Source organism: Melanotaenia boesemani, chromosome 13 (genome assembly GCF_017639745.1).
Source record: "Melanotaenia boesemani isolate fMelBoe1 chromosome 13, fMelBoe1.pri, whole genome shotgun sequence".
Classification (NCBI taxonomy): domain Eukaryota; kingdom Metazoa; phylum Chordata; class Actinopteri; order Atheriniformes; family Melanotaeniidae; genus Melanotaenia; species Melanotaenia boesemani.
This window is the reverse complement of record NC_055694.1, coordinates 20,521,516-20,540,159: the sequence shown is the minus strand read 5'-3', so window position 1 is coordinate 20,540,159 and position 18,644 is coordinate 20,521,516. Positions and strand designations below refer to the sequence as shown.

General features: G+C 35.4%; 1 protein-coding gene across 1 annotated transcript in view; it reads left to right on the top strand.

The window, feature by feature from the left end:
* The first annotated feature begins 1,181 nt into the window (after positions 1–1,181).
* LOC121652115 (probable G-protein coupled receptor 153) overlaps positions 1,182–18,644 on the top strand; it is a 40,366-nt gene continuing 22,903 nt past the window's right edge. Inside the window, exon 1 of the mRNA XM_042004698.1 lies at positions 1,182–1,605. The gene's annotated coding sequence lies outside the window, so the exon portion shown is untranslated. The remainder of the gene's footprint in view (positions 1,606–18,644) is intronic.

Below are 18,644 nucleotides of genomic sequence, written 5' to 3'. Positions count from 1 at the left end.
TGGAGACATTTGCAGCTTAATGTAAACCCTTTTGATGGTAAAATTAAAAAATTATTGTTTTCATTTATTTATTTTAAAGAAAGACATTTTACACATGATCCCAGGTTTGTTTAAATGCAGCATAGGAACTGTTTCGAGTAGACTGCTAGCAGAAAATCTGATTGCCAAGGTTCTATTTTTTTACTTCCTTTCTCAATTTTGCAGTAGAGGTCAAGGAATGCAATAAAGTCTTCAGAAAGAGGTACAGCTTCAACCATTCTTAAGTTATTTAAACTTACCCTCTATTTGTTCTCTGTCCACTTAAATGTTGCTTCAACTATAGTTCAGAAAACAGAACTCCATCACAGGTTTTTTTGTTGTTGTTGGTATGAAAACGCATTTAACATGTTCAGAAAATCTATTGTTTCTATTGCAGCTTCATGTAAGTTCAGTTCTGAGGATTTGCAGTAGCTGTAGGTGCTGAATGTATTCATTACATCAGATATGAATCTCCTGTTCAGCTTCAGTATCTCTTTTTTTCCTCGTTTCATCTCATACTGAGCAGCCTGTCCCTGTGCTGCATAGGAAACTCCCAGGTGTGGTAAAGGGCATCATCTTTTTCAATGAATGGGAAAAAGGAGACTGAGCGCTGACCATCCAACAAATAAATGAAATAATCCTTCTAATTGTGACAAAAACCAAGGCACCAGGGGCCGATCTGTGTCTTTCCTCACATGAAGGGCCTATTCGTTTTTTGTTTTTTTTTCACAGGGTACAATCTAAGCCCTGTGGGAAGAAAATCGCTCTAACTGAATCATCCAGGGATGGAGTGTTACATAACAAGTCGTATAATGTCAATGAAAAGGCCCATTTAAAGGCGCATGAATAACACGAGGAAGTTACGCGCATCAAGGCGATCGATAGGCTACTTTATGATGAGGTTCAATGCAATACTCCTTTTTAAAATCATGAATGGGCATAATACAATGTAGATTTAGAGACATCAATCAATTATAACAAATTAGGTCTGTTTTTATATATTTACTTATTAATTCAGAGCAAGAATGAAACATGTTGTAGCAGCTGTAGCTCTTTCCAAAAGGCAACCTTTTTTTCTGATGAATTGTTCCTTTTCGCTGTTCACTCACGGCCACGATTGTCTGAATCGAGAGCGCGCCTGATCTGTCGAGAGCGCGCAGCAATCATGCCTCATCCATCGCCCGCCTCGCTTGCGTCGGAGGATAGAAGAAGAATTTCGTATTTTATTTTCAATTAGCTAAACGGTCGTACTGTCGCGCGACTGCCCGGTTCCTAGAAAGGGAAACAAACGTTTACTCTAAACCAAATTGCTCAAGAATTTCTAATTTTACCCACAAGACTGACACAAAAGAGGGCAGTAATATACTAGAGGAGTAGCTACAGCTGTGGCGGTGTGGCGTTTGAGGGCTCACCCTTCATTTCGCAGGTCATTTCCTTAACTTGATGCTGTCGACACTCTTCGGAGCACAGTTTGCGGATTTAAATAGAGGAAAGCCACTTTAATGGACTTAAACTGACGTGACCAAACGAACGTCTTTTTTTCCACGGATAATTGAGCCAATAGGAGCCTAAACATCCCGTGGAAAGGTAAGATAAGACTCGCGCAGCCTCCTATAATAATGTCATAATCTGTGACGTTTATCCAGCTAATTTATTAAAGATGTAAACCTAACAGGACTTCATCCAAACAGGTGGTGTCCTGCAGCACAAACAGCTCAGTTAATGAGGGGGAAAGTAGATAAATACAAAAATGTCAATTAAAATGTGGCATTCTAGTGAACCTAGGTTGCAGACTTGACCTATATTGAGGACTGCATTATAATCAAATGAGAAAAAAAGGGAACAGCTTAAAGAGAAGTAGCCCAATTAAAATAAATGAATGACATATTTCTTTTGTAGACTTTTGTAAAGGAATATATATATATATATATATATATATATATATATATATATATATATATATATATATATACACACACATATTAGGGTTGGGCAATATGAACCAAATCTTATATCTCGATTTTTTTTTACCTGAATCATGATATACAATATATATATCTCGATATATATATATTTTTTTGGTCAAGTAACCAAAGAGACAGTTCTAATTTACAGCCTTCAGTGCTAAATACAATTTTATTAAGGATTGGCAGCACATGTGCATTAAAGCAGTTGACTGAAATTAAAATAGCTTTATATTAAATTAAATGCTCCTAAAACAAAATGAATGAAATATACTTTTTAATGACCATAACAAAAATACAGCTGTGCAAAATCCAAAAGAAAAGATGCTTTTAACTCAAAATAAGCTATCTCAATATAAACGATATTTCCTCCTTCTATATTGCGTCTGATAAAGTTTTGATATATTTGAAAATCTCGATATATTGCCCAGCCCTAATATGTATGTGTGTGTGTGTGTGTGTGTCAGGATATATGTAGCCTCATATACATGTATCCTTATATGTATATAAGGATATATGTAGCCTTCTGTAAGACTCGTAATTACACATTGAATACTAGTGGTGATTGACAGAGCACTCCCTAGTACGACAAACAAATAACCTAGATACATTAGTGTACTTATTATCATTACAAAGAACATCCTACTCTATTCATAGTAGTTACCAAACAAGTGAGACATGCAAACTTAATTTTATGTGATGTAAACAGTTTGTGTTGTGCTTTACTTGTCTGTGTTGTGTCTTATTTCAATATATGCAACGTAATTAAATAAATCTGAGAATGTGCATGTTTCATACAGTGTATATCTCAGAAATATTCATACAGAACTCTTCATTTGCTTTTGATGACGTATCATCCCAAAGCTTCAGTGAAGGCAATGCTGTGCTTTATATTACTAAGTATATTGTGTGTTACTTGTGCACCAGTGACAACAGCTTCATTTCATCATCTTTTCACAGTATAATTACAGAGTATTAGCAGGCAGTTCATCATCATATTAGATTTAATACAGTTCCTACCCAAAAAGCAACGGCACGTATAGTGGAGAGGGTGGATAACATGTAGTCTCAGGTCAGGAAGTGGCTGTGCAAGCCAGTGATCCCTTTCACTGCTCAGAGAAAGTGCTGGGGCCTGCATGTGACAGTTGCTGCTACACCACAAAGCCTCACCGCAGATCTCAGTGTTTTGCAGGGCATGTGTGACATTTTGTTTGTCACACGTTAGGCTCTTGTCATTTTGTGACTGTGTTAGCCTGTGTTCACACTACTCTATTTTTCACTCATCAAAAGCACATTGACCGCCATCATCTACATGGCATTTGTCTCATTTGGCAGTGGTTTATTAAAATGATCCTAAATCATCATCATTTCTGGATCAGTTCGTTCCCCTTACACAAGTTAAAAACTACATCTTACGTATACCTCAGCTTCTAAGACAGACTAAAATTCTTCTGCTACATTGTGGTCAGTGATCCAGCTAGAGTAATAACTGGAGGTAGCTTAACATAAACAGGAAGAAAGCCTCTAGGGTTACTTTTGTGATGGAAAATTTAGCCACTCTGTCTGTGACAAGCTGGTCATGCAGCTAAGAAAAGCACAAGTTTTGCCAAGAACAACAAACAGAATGTTGGATTCTGGTTCATGATTGTTTTTTACCTTTTACTTTTTAAGTAGATTTGTAATCAGTCATCGTCTGTTTACTGAGTGCACCAACACAGCTCATAGATAGCTGTTGCTACTTTGAAGCACTAGAAAATGTATGATAAGAGCATTTTGGAAATCACATGATATATCAGTGCTGGAAGTGTGCTGTTTCTAATAACAGTACAAAGTAATTGAGAAAATTTTGTGAAGCTTGGCATCAAAGCCAGTAAACAATCCCAACAAAATGAGATACGATTAAGTCTATATTTGAAGTCCTTTTTTGAGTCTGTTTCCATTGCTTTTCGTTATCTGAAGGGAACTGAACATGTAGGCGTCATGTCTGAATGCAGACCCCGATTCTTTAATGGAACATTTTGTGGCAGAAATTATACTAGTTTTCCAACTGGTAACAATTATATATCACTGTTAGCCAGCACAAGTCTGACCTGAGCGCCGTCATATTAACAGATTGGCACACACATTATTAGAAGGTCTTAATTTCACATACTGTTTAATCTGGTTTTTCAGAGGAAAATAATAGATCATGTCAAGTATGTAATGGCTTAGTCAAGCTTTCAGCCCCTCTGATAATGACAGCTTCTAACTATTTAGTCACTACATCATGTACAAGTAAACAAGACAAAACCATCCTTCTGTTTGCAACCATGTTTAACTGGACCAATAGTTTCTGATGTAGAGTTAACCACGCTTGTTGTTACAATGTGTGATAAAACCATTGCAAGTAAGAAGCTATTGAGCCTTTTAACACCTGTTTTCAAGTGTAAACATGGAAAAGCAATATTTTCATCTCATCCCATCAACTGCCACTATGTTAAAAATGATCACATCTATTAGGCTGATATTTTTATGGCTATATGATACTTTATTGTGCAAATACATTGACTATGTAAGGACTTGCAGAGTTTTGGGTTGTGCTGTAGCTCCTTTTATCACACAGAACAAATGACACTGGTGAGAGTCCCCAGGTGAAGTTGAAGGTCTTGTTTTCCTCTAGGTGATGACAACTATGCTTGACGTTGTAGTGCAGCAAAATCCTGCTAATTGACAAGACAATCAGAGTTCTTTATGACACAAATTGTTCAATAAGCAAACATGTTGGAAAGGTGTGGTTTCAGCAGATCCAGTCAGCTGTGGGTATGTTAATCCCAGCATGTTTATCATACTAAAATGAATTGTTATGGTAGTATGACAAATCTAGAAAACTTAATTTTATCTCAATGCACGTACCTTATGTATGTTTCTGGTCTTATCTATATAGGGTGCATTCACACCAGGATAGTCCTTACTGTACATCCCCCAACTGATGCAATATCTGAATCAGTTGGGGGATGCAATATTTTTCCAGACTGTGATAATGCAACTGCTAAATATGGAGCTGCATCAGATCCTAGCAGTCTTGGGTTGATCATAATTCTATCAGAACTTTTTCTAAACTCTTCCACATCTGCCCGTTAACCATTTCTCTCATCCAGCGTTGCCTATTGGCCCACAGATGCTTATGTTTTAGTTGTGTTTGCCGAGGATGTCGTGTGCTGAACCCACAATGCACTTTGTTTTGTAGTCCTTGTATTTGGTCCGCTTGAAACAGACCAAGACCTGCATTTGTAGGTAAAGTCCACTTCTTTGATTCGAATCAGAATTTGTTTGCACAATGACATGCACTTTCCGAGCAATCTGACTATGATTCAAATTAAAAAGGCTGGTATGAATGCACCCACAGAGACGTGAGTGGCACCCATGTCTGAAGAACTGTTTGCCTATTGCAGGGGTGGCCAATGTCGGTCCTCGAGAACCACAATCCTGCAGGTTTTCCATGTTTCCCTGCTCCAACACACCTGAATTAAACTAATGAGTCATTGTGTACATCCTTATAGGCTGTTGGATCTATTTAATTTGAGTCAGGTGTGCTGGAGCAGGGAGGACTGACGTTGGCCACCCCTGGCCTATTGTTTTAACAGATTGCTGATTGTTATATATTTCATGTTTGAAAAGGGCTTCAATTAAGTAAGATGATCTGAATGTTAATTGTGTTTTGATGTGCATAAAGCATGTCTTTTAAGTTTTCACTGTCCATTGTGGATAGAAAACCATAATGGTCTCAGTTAAACTATATTAGATAAAGTCTGGTACATACATAAGGATTTTTTATATCTGAAGATTTTTTTTTTATCTGTTAGAGACCTCGCACATGAAAGCATTTAACAGTTTTGATCATACTGTGTGTGGTGTGGTCTAACAATTTAATCACATTACATCTATCTATAAAGTGTTTTGCAGCATATTACCACCCACATTATCAACTAATGCTAAGACTGCAGAACTCATATTAGCAGCTAATGCTAACAAGCGCCTTCACATTCAACAACAGGAAGCGATGTCACCACACTTATAGTTTAAATTAAATAAAGTAAAAACGTCTTCTAGAACAGGTTTACACTTTGTCATTTTATCAAACAGTAAACAGTCTGATGCTATTTATCTGATTGAAAGGATGGCATGTCATAGCTGTGCCTGCTGTCTGTGTCCACGACAGTGAGCACACACACAGACACATGCGTGCACATGCGTGTCAGAGGACAGAGTGCACGTGTTGGAAAACACGTCAACCAGCTGAAAATGGGACAAAAATATGTTTATTCTAAATTCTCTCAGGCAGGTAAAGATGGAAGTATCTTGCTCCAGTGAGGAGCAGATGGAGTATTTCTCCTGCTCCGGTGTCCATAGTGTCATGGTCGTCATGGCAACGCACACATCTGAACAAGCTGAATCTACATCATTGAAGGAATTTCTGAGTCATATTACAGCTTTAAATGGATCAAATATTCTTTGTAGGTTTTATTAAAATCAATTTGTTATCTGAGATCTGAACTTTTAAAATATTTACAGCGACTTCACTGAATGAAACGGTTTTATTTAGGACATTTAAAATTTTTAACTTTTTTCTATCCTGTGGACTTTTTATTTTATTTTATTTTATTTTATTTTTCCATCACAGCATTTCTTGCTCTGAATCTTTGGGAAACACTGTATTGTTATTGTACTTCAGAAATTAATGTAGATGTGTTAGATCAGATTATAACAGTAATCTGAGAACTTCCAGATATCTGATTTTGATTGTCAAGTAAATGCACTCAGTGTTTAAAAAAGTTATCTGAGAATGTCTTTAATATTCAAGAAAAATAGGTAGCTGTAAATGAATCGATATCCAATCGGATTTAATCGAAATTGAATTGAAATAGGCTGTTGGGAATTGAATTGAATTGAATCAGGAAATTAGTGACGATACCCAGCCCTATGTTCGGTACTTCCCGTTGTCGACCACGACCCGTTTCAGAGCCGATTGTCGGGACGAATCCGGTCTAAACACAAATGATAATGTTATAGGAAAATCTTATAAAACTTAAGATAATCTGGCGTTTGTTGTCCCTGATCGGGAAGGGGAAAAATCAGGACAAAAACAGCCTGATAATCTTAATTTGAGTACCTAGCTTAAGCTGATTTTGTGTGTCTTGTGTCACACTGTTAAACTGCATCTTTCACAAGGACAGGAAATGTGGGAAAAAAAAGATCTGAGGAATTACTAAGAAAAGTTCTACCCAGTCATGAATCAAACTGGTCACTCAGCAGTGGTACATGAGTAGTCAATAGTGTTTCAATTGTACTGTGTAAATCAGAGATTTAGAATTAGTACTTATACTGATCATATATACTTAAATTCATGCAGTTAGGGTTTGGGCTTTTTCACCTGTTTAGAAATTCTGGCATTATCCTTTTTTAAAACATGGTCATTACTGACATTTTAAAAATAGATTCAAATCTTGAATTAAGATTGAATTATTTTCTCCCTAGCAACATTACTTCAGAAAGAAATTAAAGTAGTGATAATACTGGAAAAGCTTTAGACTACTTGTCTTGTCATGAGGTTTAGTGATAAATGGAGCTAGTAAAATATCACTTGATTTAGAGACTTCTGCAGAGAAGGGCTGACACCGGGGCTTGAAACTGGTTAGGAAGTGGGCTGCCAACTTACTCTGCCTTCCTGCTGTGCATTAGTGAAATGCTGTGATTAAACGGAAGGGGCATGTGCTCACAACATGTTATTGTTGTTGTTTGAGACATTGAGTGTGCTCACTTGCGCTTTTGCTGTCTGTTGTCATCTGCTGTAAGTGTATACTTTACAATGACAGCACCTAAGGAGAGTTCCTCTCTATGAGAAGATCATTATGCAATATGCAGTCTTGTCACCTCTCATCTAAATTCATAGTCCCATCTTGCTCAAATAAATGGCTCTTCTAGACCAGTTTTTCAGACACATTTGATCAACATTCCAGTTGGTCTGTCACAGTACCCAGTATATAATAGTATAATTCCAATTATTTGAGATAATCTTGATCATTTTGCATGATCTGTATAACTGTCTTCTTTTCTTGTTTAAAAAATGACAGGTTGAAATGGAAGTGCTATATTTCATGTGGTTTTCTACAATTTTACTGGTTAGTTTAACTGAATTGACCGACTGATGGAGTTAAGTTTCTTTAAATAACATTGTCTTGCTTTGCCCAATTCTCCTATAGGAGCCTAGCTTCCTGTGTCAAATGTGCCCATCTAACGTTTGTGCATGCAGGCACATTGGAGAATAATTATGTTTAAAGAATATGCAAACTTTAGTGGTTGTTAGAGCAACTGTGTATAAAGGATTAAAACAGTCTCTTATGGTAAGAGCCAGGTTGTAAAAAGAATGTATTTTAGCCCTTATCATGATCACTTTCCAGTCCCTTACCAAATGACGCTACAGCATAAAGCCAGCTAGGGCATTACAAAGTTTTATTTCAGTGTTTTGTGTATACATGTAACCATCACAATCTGTAAAACTGTACATGACAGTGACAGTCTTGTTGGAATAATGTATTTTAGCTCAAATCACAGTCTTTTTCTAGCTCAACTAGGGTAACGTTTTTGTTTAAACAGTCAGGAAGTGAAAAATTATTTTTAGTCATGTTACCATAAGACTGACAGAACATTTCTAAAGCTGTATCTCACAAAGGATCATGGTGCAAAGTTCAGCATTTAGTTAAATGCACATTGTTATGTTTGAATACAAATTATATGAAATCAATGAGATCAGATTGCTTCAAAAACGAAAAAGCTGACTGTAAATTGATGACAAAACTTCTAATGTTCGGACAGAGCCTCAACTCCTTTCGTCTACCTTGTTTATCTCTGAAGGTATAGTATATAGCCTCAAAAGAGGAAAACTTGTTTTTTACTCAGTTTTAATATATATATATATTTATTTATTTTTATTTATTTATTTTTTGTATATTTATCCATTTCATTGCATAACTCCAGATTATATGAACTATATGTCCACAATGCCTTAAAGCAAATTGCTCAACTGTAGTGCAGGACTTCCTCTTAATAGGATTAATTCATAATTGCACAATGTTGGACAGTAATATTTAGGGGATAGTGAATTAGTGAACCAGGGGATGACATTGGACACAGCTTATCTCTAATCACGAAAGAGAGCTTGCAGAACAGTATAGCGTTGGTTGTGCAGTGTAGCTGTGTGGAATCAATATTTCACAAAGAGAAGTTTAATTAAAAATTTAAAACCTCTAGTCATAAAGGAATCGTGTATGTTTGCAGTCATAATTTTGTCTCTTTGAGATGAATGTTTTCTGAAAGAATGATGCATTTACTATGCAACATACACAATAAGAGATTCGGTCTGCTTCCAGTGCAGTGAAGCAGAGTGCCTAATGTGGTTTACCAATAGATTATCTCATAAAGGCATGATAAGGGCATTCCAGTCATAGGTGACACAATAAGCCCTCTGGCTGTCATGTAAATGAGCTGTCGTCTTATGGATTGCAGTAGGAAACGCAAATATTTGTTTCATGTATTATGATGGCATAGGTTACTTCATCAACTTGAACTAAGATTTTCCCTTTAACTCTTTTAAGTCATGGGCAGCGTATGGAGTGTTAATGGACACAGTTGTTCAGTCTCATCACCGAATGATTAATTCATTCTGGTTATTAGCATAAATGCCATCTGTTTACCTAGTTTACCCTCAAACATGGAGAGAAAAATTCTTTACCACAAATAACACTGGAACTGCATGTAATTTAAAAACAAGAATTTTTTTATACTAGTATTTTTTGGCTGTTAAAATTTGTACATTAAGTGCAAAACAATAGTGTACATAAATTCAGTGGTAAGAAGTACTCTATACACATGTAGTCAAAACCTTAAGGCTGCAACAAAAAGTATTGCTGGTTTATTTGTACAGATTGTCTGATCAGAAGCTTAATTATCCCCAAGTGCAAATTAAAGTGCACACATTCCACAACAAACTATATAGAATTAAGAGAATCCAGTAGCAAAAAGATAAGTCAATCTTTACATCTTCCAAGTTGTTACTTCTCAACAAATCATCAGAAAATGTATTCACTGTTTCAAAAGCAGAACTAAAGTCCCGTTTCCACTGACGGGTGCTGGTCGGGACGCATCTTTTTTGTGTTTCCACACACAAAAGCTGGGAAGGGTACCCTAATATTCAATCCGACCCGTCCTATGTTGTTGGGACCCTTCCGTTGGGGTACCAATCTAACCGACCTGACCCAAAAGGGTGTAGTTTGACACTGTAATCCATTGATTGATTGAAAAAAATAACTTCATGTATGACCTGGCATAAAAACAAAGCAGGAATGTCTCCATGTTTAGAGCAACATATTTTCTTTTTGTTGACTAAGTCTACTTTTAAAATGGCATTATGAAGCACCGCTAAGAAGAAAGAGCACAAACTGTAGGAAGACCACCATTCTTCTCCTTTGTTTCTGAGTCATGGTTTGGTTATAATATAAGGAAGGTGCTTCGATGTGATGGTATCATGCTATTACGCCGCTGAGGCATCTATTGCTATCTGACTGATAGTCTGCCTCTGGAACGGTTGGCTGTGGAAATGCAACGAGATTACAGTTTAAAAACCAGATCCGCACCCTAACTGTCCTGTCCTGTCCTGACCCTCATCAGTTGATAGAAACGAGACTTATGTATGAATTTCCATAGGTGGTGTGGTCAGTGCATCATGTCTTCCCACCAACTAATCTGTGTCTGATTGTAAGTGAAGGACCAGATTTACTAATCTGCATCACTTGCACTCAAACTTTGCTAGTCTTATCTTTCAAAGCAGCAAACAGTAACCCTCTGACTGAAGTCAGGTATGTTCCTGACTAGTTCCTTTTCTATGGAGAGCATGGCCAATGCATGTGAGGATTCCTGTAAGTGATCAGTTGTATTTCACAGAAATGTGAAATACAACTACAAATACAATGATGAGAAACGTCTCTCCTACTGCTACTGCATAAATATCTAGGACCCTGTCTTTCTAAAACCAAAAAGGGGAGAAAAACAGGGCTTTTAATTTGGGGATTTATGTACATAGTTTTAGTTATTATACGTGGACTCAGATACTTTAAAATAAGGTTGTAATGAGTAAGTATTTCTGTTAATGACTCACTCAGTAAAACAGGAAAAGACATTCTCCCAGTATGCATGAAAAATGTATGTTTTTCTTTTTGCTCATGTGACCATGTTTGTAATGATGTAACTACAGTAAAACCCTCTATTGAATTCAAAGATGCAGCAGAGCTGACAGCCCCAGTTTTCCTGGTTTTCCTCTTTTTTACTTAGTAAACTAATAGAATGACGTTGGTCCTGCTGATGATTTGTCACATGAAAGGAATCTGTCTGGGCCACTCATTGATAACTAGATAATGAGTTCTCAATGTAGATTAGTAAGATTGATAGTGTTTTAGCATTTGAAGGTCAACTTAATTCCCATATGTGCCGAAGGATATCTCTTCTTATAAATGACTAAGTGCACCTTGAACATTAACTGCTTAAACTTTAAAACAAAATGCAAAAGTATGATATGATGAGTTTAATATTATATTTCATGCTAATCATTATTTAAGTCATTGGACTGTTATGGTTATGAACATATTTTGCCTGGTTTTCCAGGTTTGTCACTACTTTAAACAGCACATTGTGCCAGCATTACAACAAAATAAGCCCAGACAACCTGCAAGTAATCTGTTTTCTGAGTTTCCATGTTGACAGAGAGGAAGAAGTGTGGTGGATTTTTACCCTGAAATTTTACATGAATGAATTGGGTAAAAAAAAATGTCAGTTTAACTACTAAGACAAGCCATTTTTAACAGAAAAGTTTTTAGCCAACATTACATTTCCAAAAGAAAGAGCCTCTGGTCATCTTGAAACTTGAAAAGCTGAATATTAACATTTCCAAGCAAAGCAATTTAACTTTACAGCAGCTGGTGGTCAAAGATTCCTGCTGTCTGCAGTCTGAGTGATGTCAAAAGTGCTCTTTATTAAACTGCCTGCTGTTCATTTGTTCTGCTCCTGATTCTGTCTCTGCTTTCCATTTTTATCTGTTTGATTTTTGACATTTGAAAGTCTGAAATACGTTTGTTTTTTTTCAGTCCAAGTGCTGTCCAAAACTTAAAAAGAAGTATGAAGTTTGTGGGGTTTTATTAAGCGGACTAAATGTCACTATGCACTCATGAAAATAGTATTTTTCTGTGCTTTTATTTTATAGATTTCTTACATACCTTTAAAGTGATCTTACTGGACCCTTTACATTAGTAACTACTTGAATACATTCATAATTTAAAAGAAATAAAAACTATAAGTCAAAATGAATGATCTGCTACTTTAGGTTTGTTGAGTGATTAATTCTTGTTGCTTGTACATAAATCAAATAAAGGTCAGATGAAAAACATCAGTATATACACTCAACAAAATAACATGCTGTATTAAATTAAAAACCATGACCAAAAGAATTGGTATTAATGAATCTTTTATTTTTGAGGGTTTATTTTATCTTTTTGTGACATTTGTAAGCTGTCACTGAAACACCATTTAAGTCAGGATAAGTGTTGTGCCAAGTCAGAAGCATGAATACTTATTTTTCAGTTCAAAGTTGTATGCATTTTTAATTGTGATGACTGTTTGCAGCACCTTGCATTACTGGTGATATTACTCTTTGTTTGAAGCCATTGCAATCATATTTTATCCTTATAAAGTCTCCTGGTTTGCTTTCATATTTGTTCAGCTAGTTCCTTACCATGTTGAACAATGTAATTATCAGATATATTTTATTTGAATGTAATTTGTACTTTAAAAATTAAGATGTTAATAAACGGAATAGTAAAAATGTGTTGGATTTAGTAACAGCATGAGCTAAAAACTTCATAAGAAACATTTCTTAATATTTATAGTCTTTGCACAAAATACTTTCAGCTCACTGAAAACTTTTTCCTAAAATTCACAAAATATCTTAAGGAAAATACTTTACATCCATTTAAACTCATGGGAAATTTTTTGTTGTATTCATTCAAATTTCGATGAAATTTTGTAAATGATTACTGAATATTTATAGAAAATTAACAGATTTTCACTCAAAATATACTGGTTAAAAATAACCCAGTCAGGTTGTTGTGCTACTCAGTTGGTGGGACAAATATGGACTGAACTGGCCATCGTTTCAGTCCCAGCAGGGTTGGTTTATGGGTTTGACCCTGCATATTGGGTTAGGGTTAGATGGGTTAAAATGACAAAGCTGTACTGTTAAAGCTACCCAAAAGTGTATTAAAAAGAAAACCCCAAATCTTGGTTATTAAACTAGCACTTGGGTTAAGTTGTCTCAATTTTTTATTATTATTATTATTATTATTAATAATAATAATAATAATAATAATAATAATAATAATAATGAAAGAAAGAAAACCTATAATGTTACACTTGGGCTTTTATTGACAAAAACATGGCATCCAGTCTTAATCTAGAAATGTGCACAAATGCAATGTGCAAAATTATTAAATGAAAAAATATACCATACGATAATTATTATTTTTCTTCATTGAAATATGCACGTGTCATTTCTGTCTTGTTTCTTCACTCATACTGACATCAGACATCAAAGCAGTGTTAACTGAGAAAGTAACCCATAAATGGTAGCCAAATGATGATAAATATTTGTGTGTGTTTTTTTTTTTTTTTTTTTAAGAAAATATAATCTCTGGCCCTATGTTTTAGAAAACACCAAAGCATATGTCTTTGTTTTGTTTGCCCAGCTACTTATTTGAAATGCTTATTTTACAGCAGAATAAACACAAATGTAAATAACAATAGATAAATAAACCAAAAGTAGTTAAAACAAGTTGAAGGCAACAAAATGTAATAAGATAGATTTAGTCAGATAAGCATATCGTCTGATCCATATTTTCAAAATTAATTTCAGTCCCTGGCTAGGTTTTGTTAAATAAATAGGCACATAGAGATCTATATCAAATGCTGTACTTTACTAGGCAATAACCAGATTATTATTATTTTTACTACGTGAACCCGAATTGAAAAAGGGTGTTGTTTTTCACATGACTGAACCTGCAAAGCACACAACTTTTCAAACATATGTCCAATAGGGGTTTAGATAGAACTGATTTTAAGTAGGATAAAGAGTTGAATTTCTGCTTAGAATATCTCTTTACAAAAGCTATAAAAAATAGAACATAAGGATGTTTTACAAAGACATTCCTGCTAAATACTATCAAAGGAAATTATCTGTCCTGTGTAAGCATCAGGGATGTAATCTCAAATACTGAAACTGTTCTGTGGGGAAAGCAGTGCCTCCCAGAGTCTGGTGTATTTCTCTTTGACAGCTCCAGAGGTGAGTGGCTGCTTGGGCAACAAGGCCCCATGCATCACACATGTCAGTGGGAAGCTTATAAAAGTGGTAAACTCCAAGGCCTACTAGATTGAAGCTAAGAGATGTGGGTTTGCAATGCACATTTATGTCAGCTTTCACTGTGTGCCACATTATCCTGACAATGACTGTGCTGATACTATACATATCATCATGACCCTCACAACAGATGTTTTTTTACTGGTTTGATCTTGTTCACATATAATTTTAACCTGTTTTAGCAGATAAATCTGCCTTCATTCACCTTTCTATGTCTCAGCAGACTAATTTGAGGTGAAGTGTTTGATCCCTTTCATCAGCATCCAAAATGTGAAACATGCAGAAAATGATAGCTTAACTCAATCATGTATTCAAACAAACAAAAATCCCAGTTATCTATGCAGCTGTTTCCACAAGACTTCCACAGTGCTGATGGTAGTTTGTTTTTTGTTTTTCAGAGACACTTCCTCGTTATATATGGTTTTTTATTGTTATATATATGTTATATATATATATATATAATTGTTTTTGTCAAACACTGATGTTCTGAGTGAATCTGAGCTTTTATTTAGTCTTTCTTCATTTCTGTGGAGCTTTACATGAATCAGGAACATTTTTTGTAATTGTATATTTTATATATTTACCTAAAATTTGATTAATTAATGTTGCACCACTCTTTAAACATGTACAACATGCATGTTGACAATAAAAAGTGCTATTTCTTGGCCATTTCTGTAGCTATTCAGTATGTTCAACATTTTCCTTAAAAAGATGTAGAATTGATCATATTGTGGATAGTTTTTTTATTTAAGTTAGCTATAAGGTGCCTGCAAAAGGGAGAAAAATTGAGCTTAAATAATGCTTGATATTTCAGGTTATTTGGCTGATGCATTTCTTTATTTCATTGCTAAATATATTTAGCAAAGGTTCGTCTGCATAGTTTTGCTGTGATGTCAAATCTTAATAAAACAAAAGAAAAAAACCAAAGCACCTAGAAGACTGCTCTTTTGCCATCACAGCTTGTTGCACCTAAATGTGTCAAGGGATTGATTAGCTCTTCTGATAAAGGGTTTTCTGTATGAAACACCAACTCCTTATTAAAAAAAAGTTTTTTACATGTCTGGTTTCCAAGGACCTAAAGCACTTTAAAATCGAGTTGGTTTTGTTTGTAATTGTGGTTAGATTTAGGCCTTCATAAACATACACTGCATGCTCTTTCTCTAAATTTCCTCCCCCAGTTTTAATTGTAAAAACTGATTAATATTCAATGCTTTGTTGTTACCTCTTTCCCAAACAATCAAATGTCTAATGACATCTTGAGCTTGTATACCTCTGACCAAAGCTAAGATGTTAGATGTTATATTTGTAACAGCCTGTAACTGTCATCTTTTTTTTATTTATTTATTATTATTTTCATGAGGTTGCTAAAGGTTTTCTCCAACAAGAATATGGTGTATAATGGGGTAGTGCCCTGAAACTGTGTGCTAGGTAAATTTAGCTGCAGCATTAACAATACCTAAGTATTCCTCACATTTGCTTTGTGAGGAAATGTGAATTTATGAAGGTCAACAAAAGTGTAAAATGAGTTATTGTTTAAAAATATAACCCATTTTTGCTTCACAAGCCTCCTTGTATCAGAGCCACAGTGAATCTGTGCCACTCATTTAACATTCAGGATCTTGGTATTAAAGAGAGAAAGTCTACAGTGTGTGTATGTGAAATTGCCAGGACTGATTTCCCTTGTGTAGAGGACAGATTTGGCTTGGAGGCCCATGGGATTGTGTGTGATCGAGCTGTTAGCGCTGCTGTAGTTAGGAGGCCCGTCAGTCAAGCGTTTAAATAGAACCAATGCTACAACTACTACCACTGCTGTTGCTGTTGTACCACTACTTTAAGGACCACAATACCGCTGCAGCCATTTGATATGGCCTTTCCTAAAGTTTTTTCTTAAAAAGATAAAAATAATCTGGAACAAACAAGCTAGGTGATCTGTTCCTTTACTGTGATTGAAGTGCTTTGTATTATTACCAGATAACTCTGTAAATGTAAGAATGGCACAAGAACCTAAAATCATATTTTTGCAAATTCATAAAAAATTAAGTCATTTGTATAAAGACTGTAGCTAACCTTAATGCACACATCTAAAACCATGACAAATAATTGTTTGAATGTACAAGATTCAGTATAATTAATTTCTTTTACTTAATAATTTCAATTGTCCGTCATTCATGAACTCTTTGATGAGGTGTCTCAAACTTGATGAAGCAGGTAATTTTGGGTTGAAGAAATGGGACGGTTTTTATTTTCTCTCTGACATGTCAACATCAGAGCTCGAATGTCATTCCTATTTTGTAAATGGTTCCTGAATCTAACACACAGTACGGTATAACATCTTGAGCCATCCCTTATTTCTTTATACATTACAAGGAAATGCAGCTCTAGTAGTTTGAACACCTTTATTCTTCAAGACAACTTGATACCTTTTAGGCAAGTTTTCTTGTCATTTAATAAGATGTCTACAGGAATAGTTCGCCAGGCTTCTTGAAGAACATTTTTTAAAATTTTGGCTGCCTTTTGTTCTGTGCTCTGTCAAGATGACCCCACACTGCTTGAATAATGCTGAGGTCCCAGTGTGTGTGTGTGTGTGTGTGTGTGTGTGTCTCAGAAACTGTATGTATCAAATATGATATGGCATTATAGGGTTACATCCCCTTGACACTGCAGCTGGAGAACAGGGATAAGTAAAGTCATTTCACCAACTCTGGTGTCCTGGGCAGCAGTTACACAGTATGCATATTTAAGAGAAAGGGTCAGGGTGACACAGTTAAACGGAAGGTGGAGAGGAAGGTTGAGGTAATCAACAGAGAAAAATCAAGTGCAGCAATATCAGCAGAAGCCATGTGAGATTAAAATGTTTAAATGTCCTTAATTATATAATCACATTTGATAAATCAAACAACGGGCTGTGAGACAGATTTGTTGTTATCTTTTGTCTGAAATGGTCTTCACCACAACCTCCATTAAGGTATCCGTGTGTTCATTGTATTGCTCTGACTTTTGTGCCCTTGCTTCATTTGTCTTTGTTGATTTTCAAATCATAACAGCTTTACTGTATTTCCCTGTTTTTCACCTCATGGGAACTGTTGGACTGGGAAGAGTGGGATGATTTGGGTCAAGGTGCCACACTGCAGCAATGTTTATTGTTTGATTCAGCTGTGGTTTCTGTTCAGAAGCCTGGGGATTCCTGGATCTATGAAGCTATGAGTCATTCTTTTTATATCCCAGACTAGTTTAATATTTGTGTGTAAGTGTGTAAGAGTGTGAACACTGTGTTTTCCTTGATCCTCTTCATGGTAAAATATTGTAGTTCTAGTAGAGACAGACACAAGAGTTACACTGCCCCTGGACTCACATGCTGAGAACATTTTTGTTCATGCAATGCACCATGACTACTTGGTCATAGGATGGCCCAATATGTGAAATTATTCATTTCCTTTTTAATCAGTTTTTTATTTTGTTTAGATTTAAACTGCAAAACCTGTAAGACAAAAATCAGATGCATGTCGTGTACAGTAGCTTGAGCAATAGAAATAGTTGCTTAAGGGTATGTGTCCTCTTAGTACTTCTGTCTGACAGAAAAGAGCAGACAGTGCAATGTGGAGGGCTTCCTGCGGGCATTTCAAAGAAGTTGCACTATGACTGTTGGAAGGTGTATGATATAATCTGGTCTTTCATATTTTTTTTTAACTGGAAGTGCAAGAAGTAGCTGAAAAAAAGAGCTCTATGAAAAAAAAAGCTGGTTGTAGCTTGTTTCTGCATTCAGGGTAAACCTTATGCGGAGAATCAATATGTGATATTTTCCTGATACCAGTCGGAGACAGTTTAAACTAAGTATCAGCTGATACCAAGTGTCTGTTCGATAATTATACAAAAGAAAATAAATTAATAACAATGCAAAACCTATTTATACTTTCTTCGAAAACAATTTGATTTATGAACAATTTTACAAAATGCAGCATTGACGTTTTCCATTTTTTTAAACAAGTCAATATGAACAAGATTAAAATGCTAATAGTTTTTATGTTTTTTTCTAGACTGCCATTTTCTTCAAGGTTTACTTGTAAAGACATCTAAAACAAACAACGACAACAACAAAAAAAAAAAACCCAGCAAACTTGATATAAGCATTTAATGTTAAATGGAAATTATTCCATAATGACATAAATTCA